At 31.4% G+C, this 21,411-nt stretch overlaps 1 pseudogene; it reads right to left on the bottom strand.

Moving 5' to 3' along the window:
• Window positions 1-5,273: 5,273 nt before the first annotated feature.
• Window positions 5,274-21,411, bottom strand: part of LOC149561749 (alcohol dehydrogenase-like 7) — an 86,818-nt pseudogene continuing 70,680 nt past the window's right edge.

Raw genomic sequence — 21,411 nt, 5'->3', positions numbered from 1 at the left:
CAATTAGAGATGAGTTGATTAGCATGATGCACATTGTTGAGGGTTTTAACCCTTATGATAGTGTTAGTTTGGACACATTTTATATCACTCTATCCTGTAGTGTTAATGGTGGTTTGTGATGGAGGGAGATAGATGAGATGGTCTTGGTGGGGAGTGTGAAGAGCATGTTCCCACATTATCAACCTCTAAAAAATGTCAGAGGGTAACATGCTATGAGGTGTTCTGATCCATTAGCTGCACCTTTCATATATCCTTGTTGGTTGGCTGTGCATTACATGTGAACCTAAAAGTATGAGTTTCCCTGATATTTTTGTAAACAATTATTTACAAAATTTCATCTACATCAAGAGGTTGATTACACTAATATTCCTAGGCATGATGGGTAGGGTTAGGGCAGGTTGTTAGATAAATTTAGGCACCCAGATGCTCCTATGCCCATTACTAAATGGGCATTGATTTGTCCAAACCTTTTGGTAATGCCAAAATGGTTGGAGTTAGCTACAACTAGAGATAGAGTGGCAGATGATACACATAGAGATGTGTATGAGAGGATTCCTACTGTTTCTATCCAAGTGCATGAGATGTCTTCTAATCAAGTGCATAGATACCTAATACGCTCATGATATACATCTGCAAGTGGTCACACTACTACATCATCTTCAAGTGATGATATCACTAGTAAATTTAGCCCTAAATTTTGATGAGAAAAGGTCAAAATTGCAACCATAGTTGGTCAAATAGGTGACTAAAACTGTTGTCAATCTTTTTTAGTCAATTTTTCATCAGAGTTAGTACTCGTCAAAATTTTGACTTTCAAAAGGTTGACTTATCGATGAGAGGTTCATCGATTTTCTTGGTCTAGCCTAAACTCTGATTTCCTCATTTGTGTCCATTTTTGGTCAAAATTGAGACACATTTGGTAGAAATTGAGACCAACAGTTGGTAGAAACTGAGATCAATGGTTGGTAGAAATTGATACCAAGAGTTCGTAGAAATTGAGACCAACAGTTGGTTGAAATTGAGACCACGACCCCTGAATTTTCTATGGTGGTACCATACACTCAACAGAAAAGGGAAGACATGTTTGTAGAAATTGAGACCAATAGTTGGTCAAAATTGAGACCAACACCCCTTAATTTTTAGGGCAGCTTGCTTGTTTGGATGTTTTGGATGATGGAAATGTGGCAATCGTCAAGATCTTAGATGAACACTCATGTCTTATCATGGAAGAAGCATACAAACATAAATATCCATGTTTGTACGCTTCTTCCATGATAAGACATGAGTGTTCATCTAAGATCTTGATTATTGCCACATTTCCATCATCCAAGACATCCAAACAAGCAAGTTGCCATGTTTCTTCTGAACACTTGTCATTATCATCTATAGGATATAGTACTAGAAGCTTATATTTCATGCCAGTCAAAAAATCACTAACTCACAAAAAATAATAAATAGTATTCCATCATCATCTCAAGAATCTGAAATATTGTAAGAAGTAAAATTTCACATTATCATTCTGATTTTAGACACTATCATCTTGCTGCTGATGTATGGATCTTCAGATTTATTCTTCAATGGCATGTGTTGATAATATGTATTCTGGACCTACAGGTTAAATCAATCTTCATACTGCAATATATATTTGTACTTGATATGTTGCATTGTCTTTAAGTTTAGTGAGGATATATAATAACTTTTAACAATGCATGAAACTAAAAATAAATTAGAATTCTTGTTTTCTATCCAAATCCACTCCTAAACTAGTTGGTAACGACTATGCATGAACTCTCATCTATTTACAACATGCATTTATGTAAAATACAAGCAAAAGTCAGCCTAAATATGGAAGCAAACAAGTTGTAATTATATTGTTATTAGTCTTGAGTTAAACATAAATTTGGATATATCTCTTTAAATACTACACATGGAAACCTTTGCTTGTACGGAACTGACTGACAACTCTAAGGCATGCAAAAATGACCCACATATGCAAATTGCCCAAAAATAGATTCTACATGCAAAAAAATGAAAATGTGCAACGGCCTGAAAATTTTGAACCTGACCCCAACTCTAGAAAACTAATCTGAAAAATGGCCAAGTATGGAGCTTGACTTTTCAAATTTCGGTCACTATGAAATTTTTTTGTTTTTTAGAGTTTGAAACTTCAAAAAATTGGCTAGAAAACTCATTTCCACTTTGCCAACTTCTGAGCTTAATCATCTGGTAGAATTAGCGAATGTTCTCCATGAAATCGATCTATGATCTACTTCACTTCTTCATAGTTTTCCATTGACACAAATTTCAACCTCTCTATTGTGTCTTCTTGAACTTATTTATTTGAAAGCTAAACTTTTCCAAATCTGCAAGTCCCTATCTTCTTCGGGTGTAGCCTTGCAGCTTCCCAAATTTCCATCATGCTAACCAAAACATTGGCACTCACCAACCCAACAAATAATAAAGTTGTGTAGTGCTTGAATCTGGTATCTGACTGATACTATCAAAGAAAGGCATCCGATCCATATGACCAATGTATATATCTTAGATCTTAATGTGTCAGTTTCCCATCTTGGATGGAGGCTTGTTTCCCATGAACTTATACATCACTTGTTGAGATGTAGACATTTTGGCAATTGCTTCACAAGAACACAATTGTTAACAACATTTTATTAGAAGTGGCATCTTTCTTTGGACAATATATACAGAGCAATGCTGATTGCCCCAAAATTAGCCCTAACTAGGCCACTTTTTGAAAGTAAGTACCTTTTAGAATTACTTCCCAACTCCCTAACTTTGCACAGTAACTAGTTTTGTTCCCATATTAAGGATTTTGGTGTTATTTTGGTCAGCCACTTTCATTTTATGGATTAACTTATAAACCCTCCCATTTAGGCCCTCATAACTAGTGCTTCCTCAAACCACACCTTCCCAACACTTCTAGAATCAAACATGAGTTATTTCATCTTGTACTCACCATGTGAAAACACATTCTAACACAAAATATTTCCCTCATTAAGGGAAATATCCAGATCTATTACTTTAGCCACTATGGCCATGGATCTTGAACATGTAATCTTTCCTCCAAACTTGGTGATGTAGTGCCTGCCCCTAGTTCGCATTTCTGTTATCATTGTCAAATTCTTTTAGGTTGATTTTATGCATTGATTAGTTTAGAGATATTGGATTTACAATATTATGATATTATTTCATGTCTTGAATTACAAATGCATCGGTTATTATTGCTTAGTTGATTTCATTCATGTGTTGTTAATGGTATTTTGATGATTCCTAGTTAGTAAATGTGGTTTCTTTCATAAAAATGTTAACATGATGTCTTTAATGATGATTATGTTGTATTGATAGAGATGCATTATTATATGTATGCATTTGATGTTAGACTTGTGATTTTTATGATACTTACCCCATACTTGCATGTGTATGGTGTGCATGTTTATTTTATCTTTCTGTCTGACATGTTTGATGTGGTTAAGGGAGGGAGTCGTAGTCACCTGCTAGTCGGGATCTACACGATGAACCACTCCCCGCCATTGTCTGTTTAGTTTAGATATATTATATACATGTACATGCTCGTCTTTTATACAGGATGCAGGTACCGGGCATCGACTTCCCTGAATTGCCAGGATGAGCGTGCCCTATTACAAATACTCAAATGGTGAGAATGGGAAGATAATGATCAGGTCCAATCCTAGCCATAGCCTAAAATACTTGTCTTGCAAGGAGGACTCGTAACAGACTGTCTACCCTTTTTAAACCCGTGAGTATTTTGTGCGTATGTTGTTTTGTGAGTCTTTGATGAATTTCTATTAATTAAGTCTAATTAATAGATTAAATTAATAATTTAATTTAATGAAAAATTATTATGATATTATGAATATTTAATTATATTTAATTAATTGAGAAATTAATTAAATATAAAGAATTAAATTGAAGATAAAAGTTTTAAGATTAAATTTAGAACGTAATAATATTTATTAATTTAATAATAATATATTTAGAGTTCATTTTTAAATAAATGCTAAATATTATTGTTATTTAAGTTAATAAATATTTATCAAATTAAAACGTTCAAAAATATGTAAAAAAGGAAAAAAAAGATATTAATTTATGGAAAAGATTTAAGTTCGCATGAATAAGTTTAAAATATAGAAATTAATTTAAAAGATAAAAACATGTGAACTTGAATAAAAGTATTTTAATAAAGTACGCATGAGATTAAAATTATAAATTAACTTTAAAAGCAAAGTCAAAGTGGAAAGTTAAATAAAGTAATTTAACAATTCACTTAAAGTGCATGAAGGATTAATAAAAGAATATCTTAATTAAAAAGAAAATTAATTGTGCATGAATGAATTAATTAAATAAAATAATTGTAATTTTAGAGTTGTGGAGTTAGAAACCCTAAAGGGTAATTAGATTCTATATTAGAGGGTTTTCGGGTCATTATTGGGGAGACAAGTTTTTCAGACACAGATTTTAGGGCACACACAGATTTATGGAGAGCAACTTGAAGGGTTTGGAAGGAAAAGGATTTTACGTGGCTTGAAAGATTTTGCTTCCGGTAGGAATTTGCATTTAGTTGTCAGAGGTTAGCATCAGATCCAGGTAGGATCTTGTGATTTAATTGTATAGTAGTTTTCGCTTTTCAAACTTCTGTCTGCTCCGTGTCTTTTGCATGTGTTGTTTTCCTGGTATGCAAATATTTGTTCTTGATTGAGAAATATCTGTACATGGACTTAATGGATACCTCGCTGAGTTTACTTTAGAGGGTTGTATTTTTAATAAGAATAAGATTTAATAAGAAATCAAGCAAATACAATAATCTATTGGATTTTGAAATCGGGTTTGAGATTTAGAAGATAAATGTTGTCTTTTTTTTTCTAATAGACTTTAAGAACGATATTAATCCGAGAAAGGGTTTGAAATAAAAAGAAAATTTTGAATTAGAAATTCGAATAATTAAACTTAGTGTTCCTATTAGATTAATAATGTGATATATATATATATATATATATATATATATATATATATATATATATATATTATTGTGGAGTTTGTTTAAAATGAGTATCATATATTTTAATAAAATAAAAATTGTAATTTATAAATTTACAAAACTCCTCTTAAACATCATATATAATAATTTTATAAAAACATATATAGCAATTGTATTAAATTATAAATGAAATTAAATTTAAAAAAAAAAGAAAAAAAATAATAAATAATATAATTTTGGGTGGGTACCCCACCATACCTCACCCATTTCCTTGGATCGGCGGCATAAGGTATGCTGCACGGTAGCTATGACTGCTGCCGTAGCAGCAGGTACTACCGTAAAGGCAGTACGCTGCTGCTACTGCAGCAGCGAAGCCACCACGGCAGCCACCCTTTATAAGGGTCGGCGATTATTAAGCCGTAGGTTGTTTCTTTTAAAAAGTTTTAATATTATTTTTTTTTTATATTATTTAAGTTAGTTAAAATTAATTTATATTAAAATTAAATTATTAATTATTAATTTTAAATATTATGATTTTCAATAATAATTTTTAATATTATATATAATAATATACTTATTTAATTATATTAAATTTGTTTAAAATTATAATTAATGAATATTAACAAAGTTAGAGATTGTTAATTAATCTAGTTAAATTTTATTTAATGAGAATTAATTAATAATATAAGATGTTCAGTTAAGAGACAAATGTATTTAATATTGATAAAAGTAATAGGTTATATCTTTAAGAATCAGCAAGTATTAATTTAATAATTTAAATAAATTATTCTTTGATTGTTTTTAGGAAATTGACTAAAAATCAATAAGGGTAAAATTCAAACTAAGAACGAGATAATTTGTATGGGTGATCTTTGAGACTTATTTACTTAAAATTTATGCTTTGAAACACAAATTAAAACTGAAGCTCTACTGGTAACTCTATTGTGTATTTCAAATCAAATGCAAACCATGAAATTATATTATTTGCATGTATTGTCTGTGCTTTTGGATTTTGAGGTTGATTAGATGTCGACCAGTCTAGAGGGTACACCAGAGGTTTTTGTGAGATTTATTTTATACTATTTATATGGCTGGATGTCATAATGTGTTTTGTGATTCATATTGAAATTATATTTATGAGATTTACTTTGTGGAGCAATTATGTGTACTTGGGTTTGCCATCTTATTTTTGGGTTGCCTGTTAAGGAACCGAGTTTGATCTTTATGAGTGTTGTGGTATGGGACACAACTGTGTTTTTATGTGCTTAGGAGAGGTTGTTTAGGTACGTGACTTGGGAGTGGCTTGCATAGGGGTTCGGGACCCAAAGTGGTCAGTACCAGGGTAACCTAATGCAAGTTATGTAATAAGTGATAATCTAGTAATTAAAATTTATGGGGGGAAACACACTAAAAAGATAAGTTAGAGATTTTTGATCTACCCATGCCTTTAGTGCTTGTATAGACTAAGGATGGGAATGAGATGAGTGCCTCGTCTTCTTGAGAGGGCTTTCTAGTTTCCATATGTGTGATGTTGAGGGTCCGGGGTTCAGAGTAACCAGTCCAGGGTAACTCAACGCTTGAGGGTCCGGGGTCTATTAAGAGATCAGTCCAGGGTAACTCAAGCAGCCATGTGATGACACTCCCTAGTATGTAGCCTAAGTCTCCTCTGTAGTTTTTCTGTATCTCTGGTGGTGTACTTATTGTTGGATGTGGTGTACTTATTGTTGGTGGTGTATCTATTGTTGGATGTGGTGTACTTATTGTTGGTGGTGTATCTATTGTTGGATGTGTTTATTGTGGTTACTTACTTTCATTGATGATGATTGGTGTTTCATTATGTTGTACTTTTGACATGTGGTTTTTGACTTGAGAAGGATTATCTTTTGTTGACTTTATCTTGTGATCTTGGTATTTGGTTTATACTTGGTTTGTGTATGATGTTTGGTTATGTGATGTCAGTATTGGATTGAGTGTTCTTTCTTTCTGGTTTATTTTATCTTCTTGAGTAGTATGTGTTACCTTTGAGATAGTTTTGGCTAGTAGGTATTCCATGCCTAGGAGTGTTTTATGTTTGATAGCCATTTGTGGATCGTTCATTATCTTCCCTGCACGGTGGGAGTGGAAGCCTGACTAGGTAACCACGCGGTCGGGAGGTAGTGCCTTCTTACCATTTGGGTTCCCCTTCACATTGCCAACTGTTGGATGTTCATTGTAGAAGATGTACCTTTATCATTCTTATTTCTTATCTCAGAGACTTCTTTTCAGATGAAGTATATATGTTATCATGTATTCTGATGTATTGTATCTATTCTCACATACCCTGTGACATGTGCAGTGGATGTTATTGATTGGATGTATTTTCATTGTATTTTTTATACTTATGCATTTGCTTATGCGATTATGTATCTGTTATTTCTTTATGATCTTGAGACATTGTACTTGGAACTTAAACTAATTAATTTAAAAATTATTAAATGTGACTCAACGTAAAGGAACTCTTGAGGAATTGAAACTATATCTATATTTGCATATGTGTATTTGATGTGTATGTTCATATTGCTTCCGCATTAATGTTATCTTGATGTTGTTTAAACTTCAAAAAAAAAATAGTTCAGTAAACATTGTAACATGTTAGGTTTATTTCTCTTGGGTTCCCGAGCGGGGCGTTACAGGTGATCACCAACTCCAACTTTTTTCTTGTATTCTTGTCAATATGTTAGGTTATAAAACAATGTTAGAGACTTTTTCCTCAAGAAATAGTGGCAACATAAAGATGAATGAGCCCTAATCCCTCATTTTGGCTACCAAACTAATACAAAACAATCACCTACAACATTGTGTATGGACAGTCAAAATATAATAACCAAAAACAAATGTTTATGCTTCTATAATGGATTCAAATGATTGTTTAAACACTAAGGTATCATCACAGAGGTCTTCCCCCAGTCAAATATGGAAAGAACAATACAAACAATCAAGGTATTTTTAGATTATACATACCAAACTTACACTAACCGTGAGTCTTTATTCCCAAACCTGATCTCCTTACATCTGCCTCACATTATCCATATTCAATAACCTTATATAGGCATGGATCAATAATTTTAAACTTATTTTGCATCCCCAACCAACCAAACCTCCAAAACTACTACTTGAACCTAACTAGCTATTAGGATTCAAATTTGAATTTGACAACTTTTACCATAATGACCTTAAAACCTTGCCATCAAAATAAAAGGCCTTGTCCTACCCTTGTTGCATCAATAATGGCATTATAACACCTAAATCACCCAACTAGACCCATGATTACACCAATTTTCTTCAATGAGCAACTTTTGACAACATTTTGACAAAATGGCAATTGTGCAAAATACTGACAACTCTAACACAACATATGGCTTTACATGCCTTATTACATCAAATAAGCTTTAACATTCCCTTTTAAACTTATTAGGCAACATTTGTGCCATAATTTAAAAACTAGGTCCATTAGCACTTACAATCAGTTGAGTAACCTTGTTACAGTCAAATGCCTTAATAGGCTTTATTACATTATAATGAGGTCCTTTAAACCCTTGATTCCTTGTTCCAAGCCATAATGGCTTCTTAATCCTTTTGGATTCATTGGGTGCTCCTACACGACCAAATATGATATATGAGAGATCAAAAAACATCATCTTCACCATCATTGAACACATTCAGAATGAATTGAGAGTAGGTCAAGTGCAAACTCCAAAAGATTAAGGGTAATTTTCATCAAGAGAAATCAGGTTCATGATCTAGAGGTGCTAATTTAGATCAGATTGAAGGTGAATTTTAAGCAATTAAGAGCAGCAAGGGTATGAATTTTTAAGGAAGGTAACTTGTATCTTGATTAGAGAAAATTCCATCAGTGAATTAAACATTTTCTAGACCTGCATCAAGCATCACAAGAAGTTTCTAAGTCAATTTCCAAGTTTTTGGAAGTAAAATTAGAATGCATTATGATTCAATATCTATGAAAAAAGGCAAGAAACAAATACTTTGGTAAGTATGGGAAGGATTTTATCTCCTTAGAGATTAAAGACCATGAATCATTTGTGAACATTTGAATATATTTTACAATATTCAATTAATTGATTTCTCTACGAATTCTTTTTTAAGGCTCTTTTAAGGATTGTTTCTTGTCAAGATTTCTTACATTCTACTCAAAACATTTTTCAAATTAATCTAGGAAGGATCTATTCATTTTTGTAACACAAGGTTTTCCTTTTAGAAGTATGTGTGTCTCAAGATTGGAGGAATTTCAAGGCAAGCTCAAATAAAGTAGGACGTCAAAGGAGAGCTTCTACAGTCCAAGACCATTTCAAAATAGAAGATAGGACACACCAACATTGGACACAATGATATGGAGGAATTCAATTAACAAATCTATAGGTACAAAACATCCAAGATGGCTAGGAGGATGGTGAGAATGGATTGTGCAAGCTATCAGTTTCATCACTACAATGGAATGAATTGAGTTGATGGTGGAATGACCTACACATTATGATTTTGAAGAAAGCCAAGTGGTAGCTCCTATTGGTGGAGTCTTGGTTCATCTTTTAGAGGAGGCTATTGTGGACACATTTAATCTTCTTGTTTATAATTACACAATCTACAAGTCAAAGGAGGACTACATTCGGTTAAGAGGAATGGTCAAGGATATTCAAGATAGAATCCTCATTTTTGTGGAGGTAATGTCTGGATAAGAAGGGAAAGATTATAAAGATAAGATTCTATGGGAGTTCAAAGAGAAAAATGAAAAGTACCTTCTTCAAGGCTGGAAGTTCCATTTGGAAGATGCTACTTCATTTGTGACTTTATATTATAGGTGTCATTTATGGTTTTGAATGCAGAGTGGAGCACCAAGAGAAAGAACAATGAATGATTGGTGAACACACATAGTGAAGGTGCACTTGGAAAGCACCAAATGGTGGATAGGAGTGATCTAATGGATGGAGTGAGTAAGTATTGATTGGGAACACTAGGGGAAGTATATTTGAAGGTGTCTAAATCATTTTTTTGGTTTTATGTTTTGGGGAAGGGTCTTTTCTAGAAAGCCCTAGGTTATTGACCTTAAAATGAGGCTTTGGTGGAAGAGTGCATAGATATGCATGGATTCTTAAACAAACTTGGAAATACTTATATTTAAAACATTTCCTAAGACTATTACAGGGTTTGGAATCTTGTGGTTGAGTGAAAAGGGGAGTTTCTTTGTTAATGGAGGGCTAATTAGGCCTAAATGCATGTGCAATCAGCAATAGGAATAGATTGGCCTATATTGCAATTTTATTTCATGTGTTGGTTACCTACTAATAATCTAAAGAGCTAACATTAGTGCAAGAATTTGAACTTCTTTCTTCACTAATAACTAATCTTTTGATAAGGCTTTTCAATTTTTTTGATAGGAACTTTTTCTTTGGTCACACAAGCTTGAGAGAATATTTGAAAATCCCAATTATCTTTTAGTTTATATGGTACCTTTTGCATTAGTTTTTATGTGTTAATCTTCATATTTGAGAAATTTCAATTTGGTTGTTCTAATTATTCTAATAATTAGATTAAAAGTAGAATACAACATGGTTATAAGGATCATTAGTTGTGTTTATTCCCATTCAAGCATTTTAATTTTTATATTCATCAATGTATGTAGATAAAGACTTCCATTTTGGTGAATAAGACACTTCTTTGCAGTCAAGAATTATTTCTTTTCCATTATCTTATGTAATATTCAACAAGAAATTTATACTTTACTCTTAAAGGGATTGGAAATAGAGCCTCTATAACTATATTTGTTTGTCATACCCTATTTGCAAGGAACTCAAAAAATATTCAAATTAAACAAGTATGAACTGTAAGAGACTAAGAAAGAAGGCAAAGGTGTTACCTCACTAGGATGATAGTAATAATGAGACAAAGAACCATGAAAACTAAATCCAAGGAGACCAGATCTAAACATCAGGGTTGATTCAAATTCAAAAATCGGTTTGCCTTCATAGCACTGTCAGGTCAATAGCATGAGCATTATTTTGTGTTTAGAGTGTCATCAATGTTTTTAAATGTAGAATGAAATGGTTGTAACTATGCATTTCTACCACATGCAAATGATTTTGAGATACAGACCTGTGCAATCCAATCTCCTAAGGAATAGATAGCACCACTTATCACCATCTTTGCTAAAATGGGATTTGTCATAAATTGATGTTAGAATAGTTACTAAAAGGGTCATAAATTATGTTCTTATAGTAAAAGAATACTTTTACTTAAGAAAAAAACTACACAATATTAAAACATGACATTGTGCTTTAAAATCTAAAAAGGTACCTATAATAAAGAACTTCATTTGGACTTGCTAATTGGTTGTCACTATTAACTATAAGCTTATCTTTAAAGTTTGAGCTACACTTGGTTTTGAGAATAGTTTAATATTCTCTACTAAACAAGCCCAACCACATGAATGTGGAAGGTCATTTGGCCCCTCCCCAAATAACAACATTATTCATAACTATCTGCAAGGTAAGAGGTAAGGTTTGCAAAGTTATTGTAGATTCTAGTTCAACTGATAATATAGCTTTTTTATTAGTGAGAGAGTGCATGCATAAATCTTGTGAAAGAAGAAGAGTTTTTCTAATATATGAAAATTATGTTCACAATCAATGATAAATAAGAGTTGTAATAGTTGTTAAATAAGAAAGGAGATCTTAATATATATTTCTAAAAATCTTGTAGTTTATGGGCTAAGTATTAGTTGTTAATAATCATATTTTTAATTTAGGTTCTAGATGAGGTATATAGTGTTTTCCAATAAACTAAATGCATATTAAATTAGTTGTATAGTAGTTAGCATTGATTAGAAAATAATATGATGTGCTAGAGATTGTTGCCAGTGTGCAAAGGTCTATTTGAAAAAGTGTGTTCTGATTTGGGATGCAAAGGGTATAGGTTGGAAACAAGAGAATGTGTCTATCTAATTGTAAAGGTTGTGTCAATGTGAAAAGTGGTATTGTGAAATACCTTAACAAAGTGATGACAATTGATTTAGAGAGATGTATTGTATTTGAGCTATTATAAGGTTGTGCCCAACACCCCAAAAATAATTGTTTGGCATATTGATGAACTATGTATCTAAAAAGGATTTCTATAATCAGTTTGATGTAGGTACAAGGAGAAAAGCCCAAAGTGATGATGGTTTCTCCATAGTGATGGTTTGTGCACAATATGTTTATGGTTTGTGGTAATCCAAAACACCTTGATTGCTTGAAGTTTATGGTGAGGTATTGTGGCATGGAATATATTGGAACTGTACATCCATCAACTAGAGAGACAATGAGGATGAGTGCTATGTGATAATTTAGTCTTGTGTGTTTTAGAAGTAAAATTGAAGTGCTAAAAAATGGGATAGTTTATAAAGCTTCTTAAAAGAGAGATGGAAAAAAAGAGTTAGGATTAATAAATAGATTATCTTTGAATTTTCTTATTTAATTCTATTGACACTTTCAATAAAGATGTTTTCTTTAAGGATGATCTTTGATGAAATTTCAATGGCAAACTAGTCAAAAGGTTTAGGGAAAGAAGTTGGTAATTCATCCAACTCATTTAGAAAGTTCTATGAAATATGTAATTTCTTGCCCCTTCTTATGAACAGACAAGAATAAAAATTGGTAAATTAGTCAGAGGATTGGGCTTTAGTTTCTTGTTCATCTCAGTTGCATTTTCCTTCAAACCCACGTCCTTATGTTATTTAATAGAGCAAGGAAAACTCACAGTTGAAGGTTATGTATCAATTGGAAATGGGTACAAAGGAACTCTAAGACCAGGAATCAAAATCCTTTTTATAAAAAAATTGTTCTTAACAATTTTTTAATACTTGTGTACTAATACACAATCTATGTTGTGTATATTCTACAATTTTTGCCAGCATACTATTTGCTTATGCCAAAATGAGAGCTTTAGAATAGGATACATGCATTCATTAAAGCATAAAGGAATTATGTTAGATGTTGTAATTGTAATTTCCCTAGTAGGCACACTTACAAAATTGGACCATAGACAAGGCGTAAGAACTACTTGATAGAATGCCTGAAAGAATTCTAGTCATGGCTTACAAAGATTGCAGTAAATGCACAGAATAGATTCGTTGAGGGTATATGTGTTTTAGTTACAATTGCCTTGGTAGATAGGCATGCAAAATGTGGAGCATAGACAAGGTATGTGAAATATTTTACAAAAAGCTAAAAAAATTGTGGTCTCATGGTAAGCCATGATTGAAGAATATGAACAACATGGATTTGTTGAAAATACAGATAGATGCATGGACATATGCATACATAATTTTATATTTGAGAAAATTCAGCTAGTAGGTGTAATGAATTTTCAACCCTTGCTAGCATTCTACTTGTATGTGCCAAAATGGGAATTTTGGAAAAAATAAGATACATGCACTCATTAAAGCATAAAGGAATTATGTCAAATGTTGTAATTGTAATTTCCCTCGTATGCACACTTACAAAATTGGAGCATAGACAAGGCATAAGAACTGCTTGACAGAATGCTTGAAAGAATTCTGGTCATGGCTTGCAAAGATTGCAGTAAATGCACAAAATAGATTTGTTGAGAGTATATGTGTTTTAGTTACAATTGCCCTAGTAGATAGGCATGCAAAATGTGGAGCATAGACAAGGTATGTGAATTGTTTTACAAAAAGCCTACAAAAATTGTGGTCTCATGGTAAGCCATGATTGAAGAATATGAACAATGTGGATTTGTTCAAAATACAAATAGATGCATGGACATATGCATACATACTTTTATATTTGAAAAAATTCAGCTGGTAGGTGTAATGAATTTTCAACCCTTGCTAGCATTCTACTTGTCTGTGCCAAAATGGGAATTTTGGAAAAAATAGGATACGTGTATTCATTAAAGTATAAAGGAATTATGTTAGATGTTGTAATTGTAATTTCCCTGGTAGGCACACTTACAAAATTAGAGCATAGACAAGGCATAAGAATTTCTTGACAGAATGCCTAAAAGAATTCTGGTCATGGCTTGCAAAGATTGCAGTAAATGCACAAAGTATATTTTTTGAGGGTATATGTGTTTTAGTTACAATTGCCCTGGTAGACAAGCATGCAAAATGTGGAGCATAGACAAGGTATGTGAATTATTTTACAGAAAGCCTAAAAAAGTTGTGGTCTCATGGTAAGCCATGATTGAAGAATATGAACAACATGGATTTGTTGAAAATATAGATAGATGCATGGACATATGCATACATACTTTTATATTTGAGAAAATTCAGCTGGTAAGTGTAATGAATTTTCAACCCTTGCTAGCATTCTACTTGCCTATGCCAAAATGGGAATTTTGGAAAAGGGCATGGGCATCCCTTAAAGCATAAACAAGGTAAATAACTAAGTTTAAATGCATGGATTTTTTCAATCTATAATGTATGTCAAATGCCATGCTATGCAATCAAGGGTTAAAATTGAAAAAAACTCAAAATGCATAAATAAACATTCTTGCATTATCAAAAAATGATTTAATGCACCTTGAATTGATGGAGCTTGAGATCTATGAGAAGGGATACCAGAGGCATGCACTAGTTATCTTGGGAAATATTGATTTAATAGGAAATTATGTCTAGTTGGTGATAAATTAATTATATCTAATAGAGTTGATTGCAAGTATTGTAAATTTCTTAAGAGAAAATTTGTGTGTTGTCTATTGTTGCACTGTCTCCATACCATGAAGGCCTACATCACTCTCTCTTGCAATCTTCTAAAATTATTCCTAGAGACACTATTTTTTGAATATTTTGTTGAATTAAAGTTAATTTTCCATTAGTACAATCTTGTAGATAGTTGTTGATAGTTTCTCATTTTGATTTTATATTACTGTTAAGGTGGGATGTGATATAGAATTTTGAAGGTGGGCAATTTTTATAGATTAATTCTCAGATGACACTATCCTTAATGATTAAATGAATTTCAGATCAATCATGTTTATAGGGAAACAATTTTGAAGGCTCTGTTCAAAACATGCATAAAAGTTGTAGCATGCAACTAAAAAATCTTGTGTTTGTTTTCTAAAGTCTAAACAATTTTTCATGTTTTGATTTTTTCTATACTAAAATATGCTTTTCAAGTATGTGCTTGTGTCACTGTCTAGAGATTAAATCTATCTATTCTACTTGATGATCACAAGACAGACAACTAATAAAATGGAACAGTATTTAAATCATGTTTGCCAGCATGTGATGAACTATCAGATAACAAGAAATGAAAATGTCTTTCACTGTTAGATGCATTTGAGATTGCATTAAATACTTATATATAGGCTGGAGGATAGTTCGAAAACCCAACCATGCTAAAAGATGATTCCTTTATTAGTTCATCAAATCAAATAGAAAAAGAAATTCTACCCCATACAAAGATCTGCAACATACAATGATCATTTAATTACAGAAGACTCAATGTCAGTTCAATAAAACACTCTTTATATATATATATTGCAAATACATTAAGCATCATAGAAATCAGAAATCATTGAGAAGATTGCATTTATATGACTCAAAAAACTATATCTCAAAATTTTGAGAACTTCCATAAAACTTGTCACTGCAAATCTAATATGAGAAAACTATATGGAACATAATAATCTCCTTTCTAAAGTAGTAATAACAAAAGGTAAAGAACATGCAAGGATAGAAAAATCTCTATAATAGCCAACACAGAACACACAAAATGAAAAAACAAGTTTGATTCTAGAGAAACCCTCAAATAGGAAGAAAACTCTTGAAGAGCAATTACTATGGGAAGAAAACCCCAATGATTGAATACCTATCTACAACTGGTTGCAATGCGAAGCCAAGCGAGGGTTTCCAAATGCTCCAATGAAATGCTTGAAGGATGTAGTAGATGCAATGAAATGTTTGAGGAAATCTGTGAATGATGCAGTAGAAATGCTCAAATGCTCAAATCAAATGCTCAAGTGGAATACCACGAGATTCTTAGGTGCTAAACAAACTAGTGCCCTTTATACTTTGAATCATTCATATAATACTCTCATCAAATGGACATGAATAGTGAATTCATTAATTGATGTTTGAAAACATCCTCCACATGCACAATCATAGATTCATCCCAGCATGCGACTATTTGCAACAATGATTTTGAGTTCGACTGGAGACAAAGAACAAATTCAATATGGGTGTGTTTGCCACTTTTTTTTTTAAATCTTTATGCTCCCCTATTGGTCGTAATTGAGACCAATAGAAAATATAAAGCATTGATCACAACTAAGACCAACACAGGCATGTATTTTTATAAAAAAAAAGTTTCCTTTATAATAACAACCAACCAAGCAATTTATATTTTCTAGTCAAAATTTAAGGTCAAAATTTAGAGTTAAATGTACTAGTTTATGTATCATGAGGTTGGCATCCCATCTCTAGTATATGTCTCCATGGAGTCTTCAGTAGACCACTTAAGGGCCATCAGTACATGTTTGTCCATTGATCAACTTTCAGCCTATCAAGCTATTTAGTTGTTGACTAGACATCCACTTAGTGTGGTGCCATCATATGTGAGTGGTATCATTAGAGGTACATTAGATGCACAAGTTGGTCAAGGTAGGAAGACATGACATATTATAGATATAGCTCCACCAAAACCCATAATTAAGGAGGATGCAGCCCCCCTACTAAGGTAGGTTCTTACCCACCACGATGTTCATTGTTCACAGATATGCTCACAGATCCTACACTTGACATCAAAGATATGACCTTTAGTGATACAAACTTGAGTGATATAGGTAGGCATATATTTTTTATGACAATGGCATATGGGGACTCACAAACACCTACACATCCTATGCAACAGGAGACATAGGAAAACTTTACAAACCTGTCTATTTAATTGGACCTAAAGATCGTATATTTAAAATTTTAGTAGAGTATAAATTTTGTGACATATTTCTTTCTTCTATTGCATATAAACTATATCTATAGCTTGTGAGGGTGGAGATAGAGAGACAACTATCGACCCTTGTCATCTTGAGTTATAGGTAAATTGAATTGTACTTATGTTATTATTTATTGAATTTATACACATGCTCATGATAAATTTGTTCTTATATTGGACACAGGGTTCGAGATCTTGTCTCAATCAATCACATCATGGAGCACGACATGGTCATGTTTGATATTCATATATGTCATATACATGATGTTTGATATTGATTTATAATGTTATCATTGAGATTTATAGCTATGGGACATTTTACATTTATGACATGCTCATAGTTGAGATATTTCATATTAGCATGATTTATCTAACCATTTTCATTTATAGTAGACATATAAGATATTTTGATGAGTTATTTGACCATTTACATTTATAGTTGACATAGTTGATTTTTCATGAGCTATGTGACTATTTGTATTTATAGTTGACATATATGATTTTTTCATGAGTTATGTGACCATGTTAATATGTAGTTAATATATTTGATATTTACATTTATAGAATATCTTTTATGTAAAAGTGGAAACATGTTTTTCAAATCTATATACATTATTATTTAGATAATTGTTAACATATAAGTAATTTTTGCATTCTATAAATTAATGAAAATATGTCTTACATAATTTCCTAGGCATGTTGTAAAAGTCTATAGAAAATATAAATGTAAATAGAAATAATTACATTATTCTTTAGATAAATGTTAATGTGTAATAAATTTACATGTTTTATAAATTAATGAAAATGTGCCTTACATCATTTTCCTAGTGTGTTGTAAAGGTGTATAAATATTGAAAAAACAAAAAAGCTAGTGTAAACAAAAAAAAAATAATGTATATATAAATTTGAAATATTTTATGAATCATCAAACCTATCTATCATCAGAAAGTTGTTGATACATTTGGTTGGGATCCTCTCTATCTTTAATAATCTCCAACAACTTTTCATGCTCCTTAATAACTAACCTCCACTTTGGTTTGCTATGTCCTTTTTTGGGCATAATGTCAAACTAAATCTTAATGGCTAAAACCAAGTGGCTGTAATGCAAAACTTTTTGGCCAAGCATGTATTCAATAAATTGAAAACTATTGTGGTCAGTTTTTGTTTTCTGATAATAGGTGCCTACAAAATAAGATTTGTACTTCATTGAATATTCTTAATAATATAGAAAAGAAATATTAATTGTTTATAATTAATCTCTCACTCTCTAATTAGTTGTATACATCTCATAAGGAGATAATCTATACCTTCTATAACAATTGAACCAGTTGGATATGACTGGTTATCATCATCTATACTTGATTCAGTCAACTTAATTTTCACTTTCATGTGCATCTAAGTAAATAATCATCTACACTTTCCATATTTTGAGGATTTACATACACAACAAACATGTCACCTGCAAATGTACCAAAACAATGAAAACTGTAAATAAATAAATATGAAGACAAATAAATATAAAAAATGAAACATGTTTGTAGAAACTCACCTAGAACAACTAAATCATAAACATGTTTGTAATCAGCTACATACATAGGATAATGAATGTCTATGTCATTTTCATGTTCTTCATAAGGGATACTTCTAATTGTGTTTGTCCATGTCTATCCACATACATAACCATTTACAATATTCTCACATTGACCCATTGTATTGTTTTGAATAGAGACATCACAAAAACATGATTTTTCTCATACTTGAATTACTGGAGGCTTATGTTATCTAGTAGACATCAGTTGATGTAATCTTCTAATTCCAACAATGGGTTGATAATTGTAAGGATTTGATTGATTAATATCGGTAACACATTAAATTGGCAAGTATTTATGTCAATAATCAAAATATTAAAGTAATCATGTCAAAGAAAAATGGAAAGCTTACCTTTCACTCAAAAAAAGTGTTTATTATATGTTGTATCACAAGGAGAAAAATAATATTTGCAACATTCAAAAACTTGATTTGCTTTGTCTATCTTTGCACCTATATAAGAAAGAAAATTGCATCAATTTTAACAAAATATTAAAGAATTATCTATCAGATGGTCATATACATCAAATTTTATTAGTACAAAACAATATTATACCTAAAAGTTCATGTTGCCAAAGCACACACTTTACACATGGTCCTACTCCATCATGTTCTCATTTTCCATGACCACTTTTGAAGAAGTTCCAAAGAAACTTAACATTCCATCTCACATGTTGTGTTGCAAGCCAATTCAATGCTTTTACAGGTTTAAATTTCCCTACGAAAAAATTAAAATAAATTAATAAGTAATCAAATTTATATATAATTAATTGTTTAGTTAATTTAAATATGTGCATGAAATTTTAAATTTTAACTTTCAAATACATCTACCAACATAACCATCAGACCAAATCCAATGTTTTGAAGTATTTATCCCATGATTTGTGAGATCATCAAAGAACATTTGAAAAAAATGAGCTACATAGCTCCTATCATGAACCCTGTCATCACTAAGATAAAAATAGACCTCCTTGATGATAATGCATTCATCTAGATTGATACTTTCTACCCCATCCACCTCAAATTGAGCATGTCTATATGTAACTTGTACAAAAATTGCAATTTGATCTGAGTGGTAATATTTAGCTTGAATTTAAGATTGAGGGGAAAAAGTATAGTTCTCAAAGAAGTCTACAATTGACAAAATATATCCTAGTGGAAAATAATTTTTTGAATCTTGAATCTATTTTTCTTGCCATCTTATAGCATGACAATGATGGATGTGTTTGATGGATGTGTGGATAAATCATTGTTCTAAATGTATCCATAAACTCACCATATGGAAAATTGCTCTCCTTCAAAGCTATTTTTAAAAATTCTTCTCCATTCTTTGTTTGATATATCTCACACTCAAATCTATTCCACACAACTAGTCTTGAAACATCCATATTGTCTATTTCATATGGAAATTTTTGCAACTCTCCACAATTTTTACATGCATCTTTTATGCATTGTACATTGAATTCATCTGACTCTTCAGCATGAACACATAACAATGACTTGACAAATTGTCTTGTGCTTCTAGGAATTATCAAATCTAACTTAAGTGTTGCCATAGATTTTCTAAAGGATTGCAAACAAAGATGAAACTCAACATGATTTCGACAACAACAAGTTTCACATACCTTATTTATAAGTATAAAACATGGGCACAACGTCTCAAATATTCTTTGATGAATTTTCACATTTGCAAATTCTTTTGAAAGCTTCAAATAATTCACTTTGTATTGTGTCTACAAAGTTTTTTCGATGTGCTATTTTCATACCTATCTCTTCATCTTTGGTTTGTATAGTGTCTCTTCTATTAGAAGAAACACATGACTGGTTGGTCCAATATTTGTCTTCTAACATCTTCAAAAATTATGTCCTTTTTAGGAAGTTGACAAATATTAACCCAGTTCTTTTCAATGTTCTCATCAAGAAAATTTCTACTTTCTATGTATCTTTGAATAGTTCTTCTAGATAGATTGAGCATTTCAAAAATTGCTCAAACTTGGTTTTTTTATAACAAGTCCTTTCTCATAATCATAGTCATCAATGCTCTCCATGAAACACTTAAATCAACTACTCAACTTTTGTTATCAATATCATTTAATACATCTATCAAATTCTGAACTATTGTTTCCTTGACATTATCTTCTGAGCTTTTCTTATTGTTCACACCTAACAACTCTAGAATAGGATCGATTTCTCTTTTCATAAATAGTCTGACAAATATTTTTTCTTTACCAATCAGAGATTTATTTTTAAAAAATTCCTCCCAAATATTTTTCAAGTGTAGCTTAATTGTACTTTCATTCATCCTATGTCCAGATGATTCAATTTCTCTAAAAAGAGTCTTTTTCCATCTCCAACAAATTTTCCAACCATAAACCATATTTTCCAAATGTCCTACTACTTTCTAGAACTTCAACATGATCTTCTTCAACTTCAACCAATGGATATTCAATTGCTGGCTCTATATTACGTTTTGTCCATCCTTTCTTTTGGTCATCTCTGACTTGATCATATCTTTTTGCTCTTTTCGCTTTATTCTCCATTGCACAAAAACCTAAATAGAGAGCTTGAAATCACCTACATACAAAAGACTTCCAAATTCAACTACATAAATAATAGTAGATCATGGACAATTTAGAAAAAACTTTCATCTTTAGAAGCTTATTATATTTGACTATCTATAAGACTACAAAATCTAAAGACAAGAAGTTGCATCAAAGCATTACTAAATTTAGATTAAACAAATTATTAAATATATTAAATAAATTAAATAACTTAACTATTTAATAATTTTAATAGTTTTCATAATGTTTTACAACACCTAAATTC

This window comes from Cupressus sempervirens, chromosome 4 (assembly GCF_028749045.1).
Source record: "Cupressus sempervirens isolate cs-2001-9-10 chromosome 4, ASM2874904v1, whole genome shotgun sequence".
Lineage (NCBI taxonomy): Eukaryota > Viridiplantae > Streptophyta > Pinopsida > Cupressales > Cupressaceae > Cupressus > Cupressus sempervirens.
Note: the sequence above shows the minus strand (reverse complement) of the source record. Positions and strands in the feature narration are given on the sequence as shown.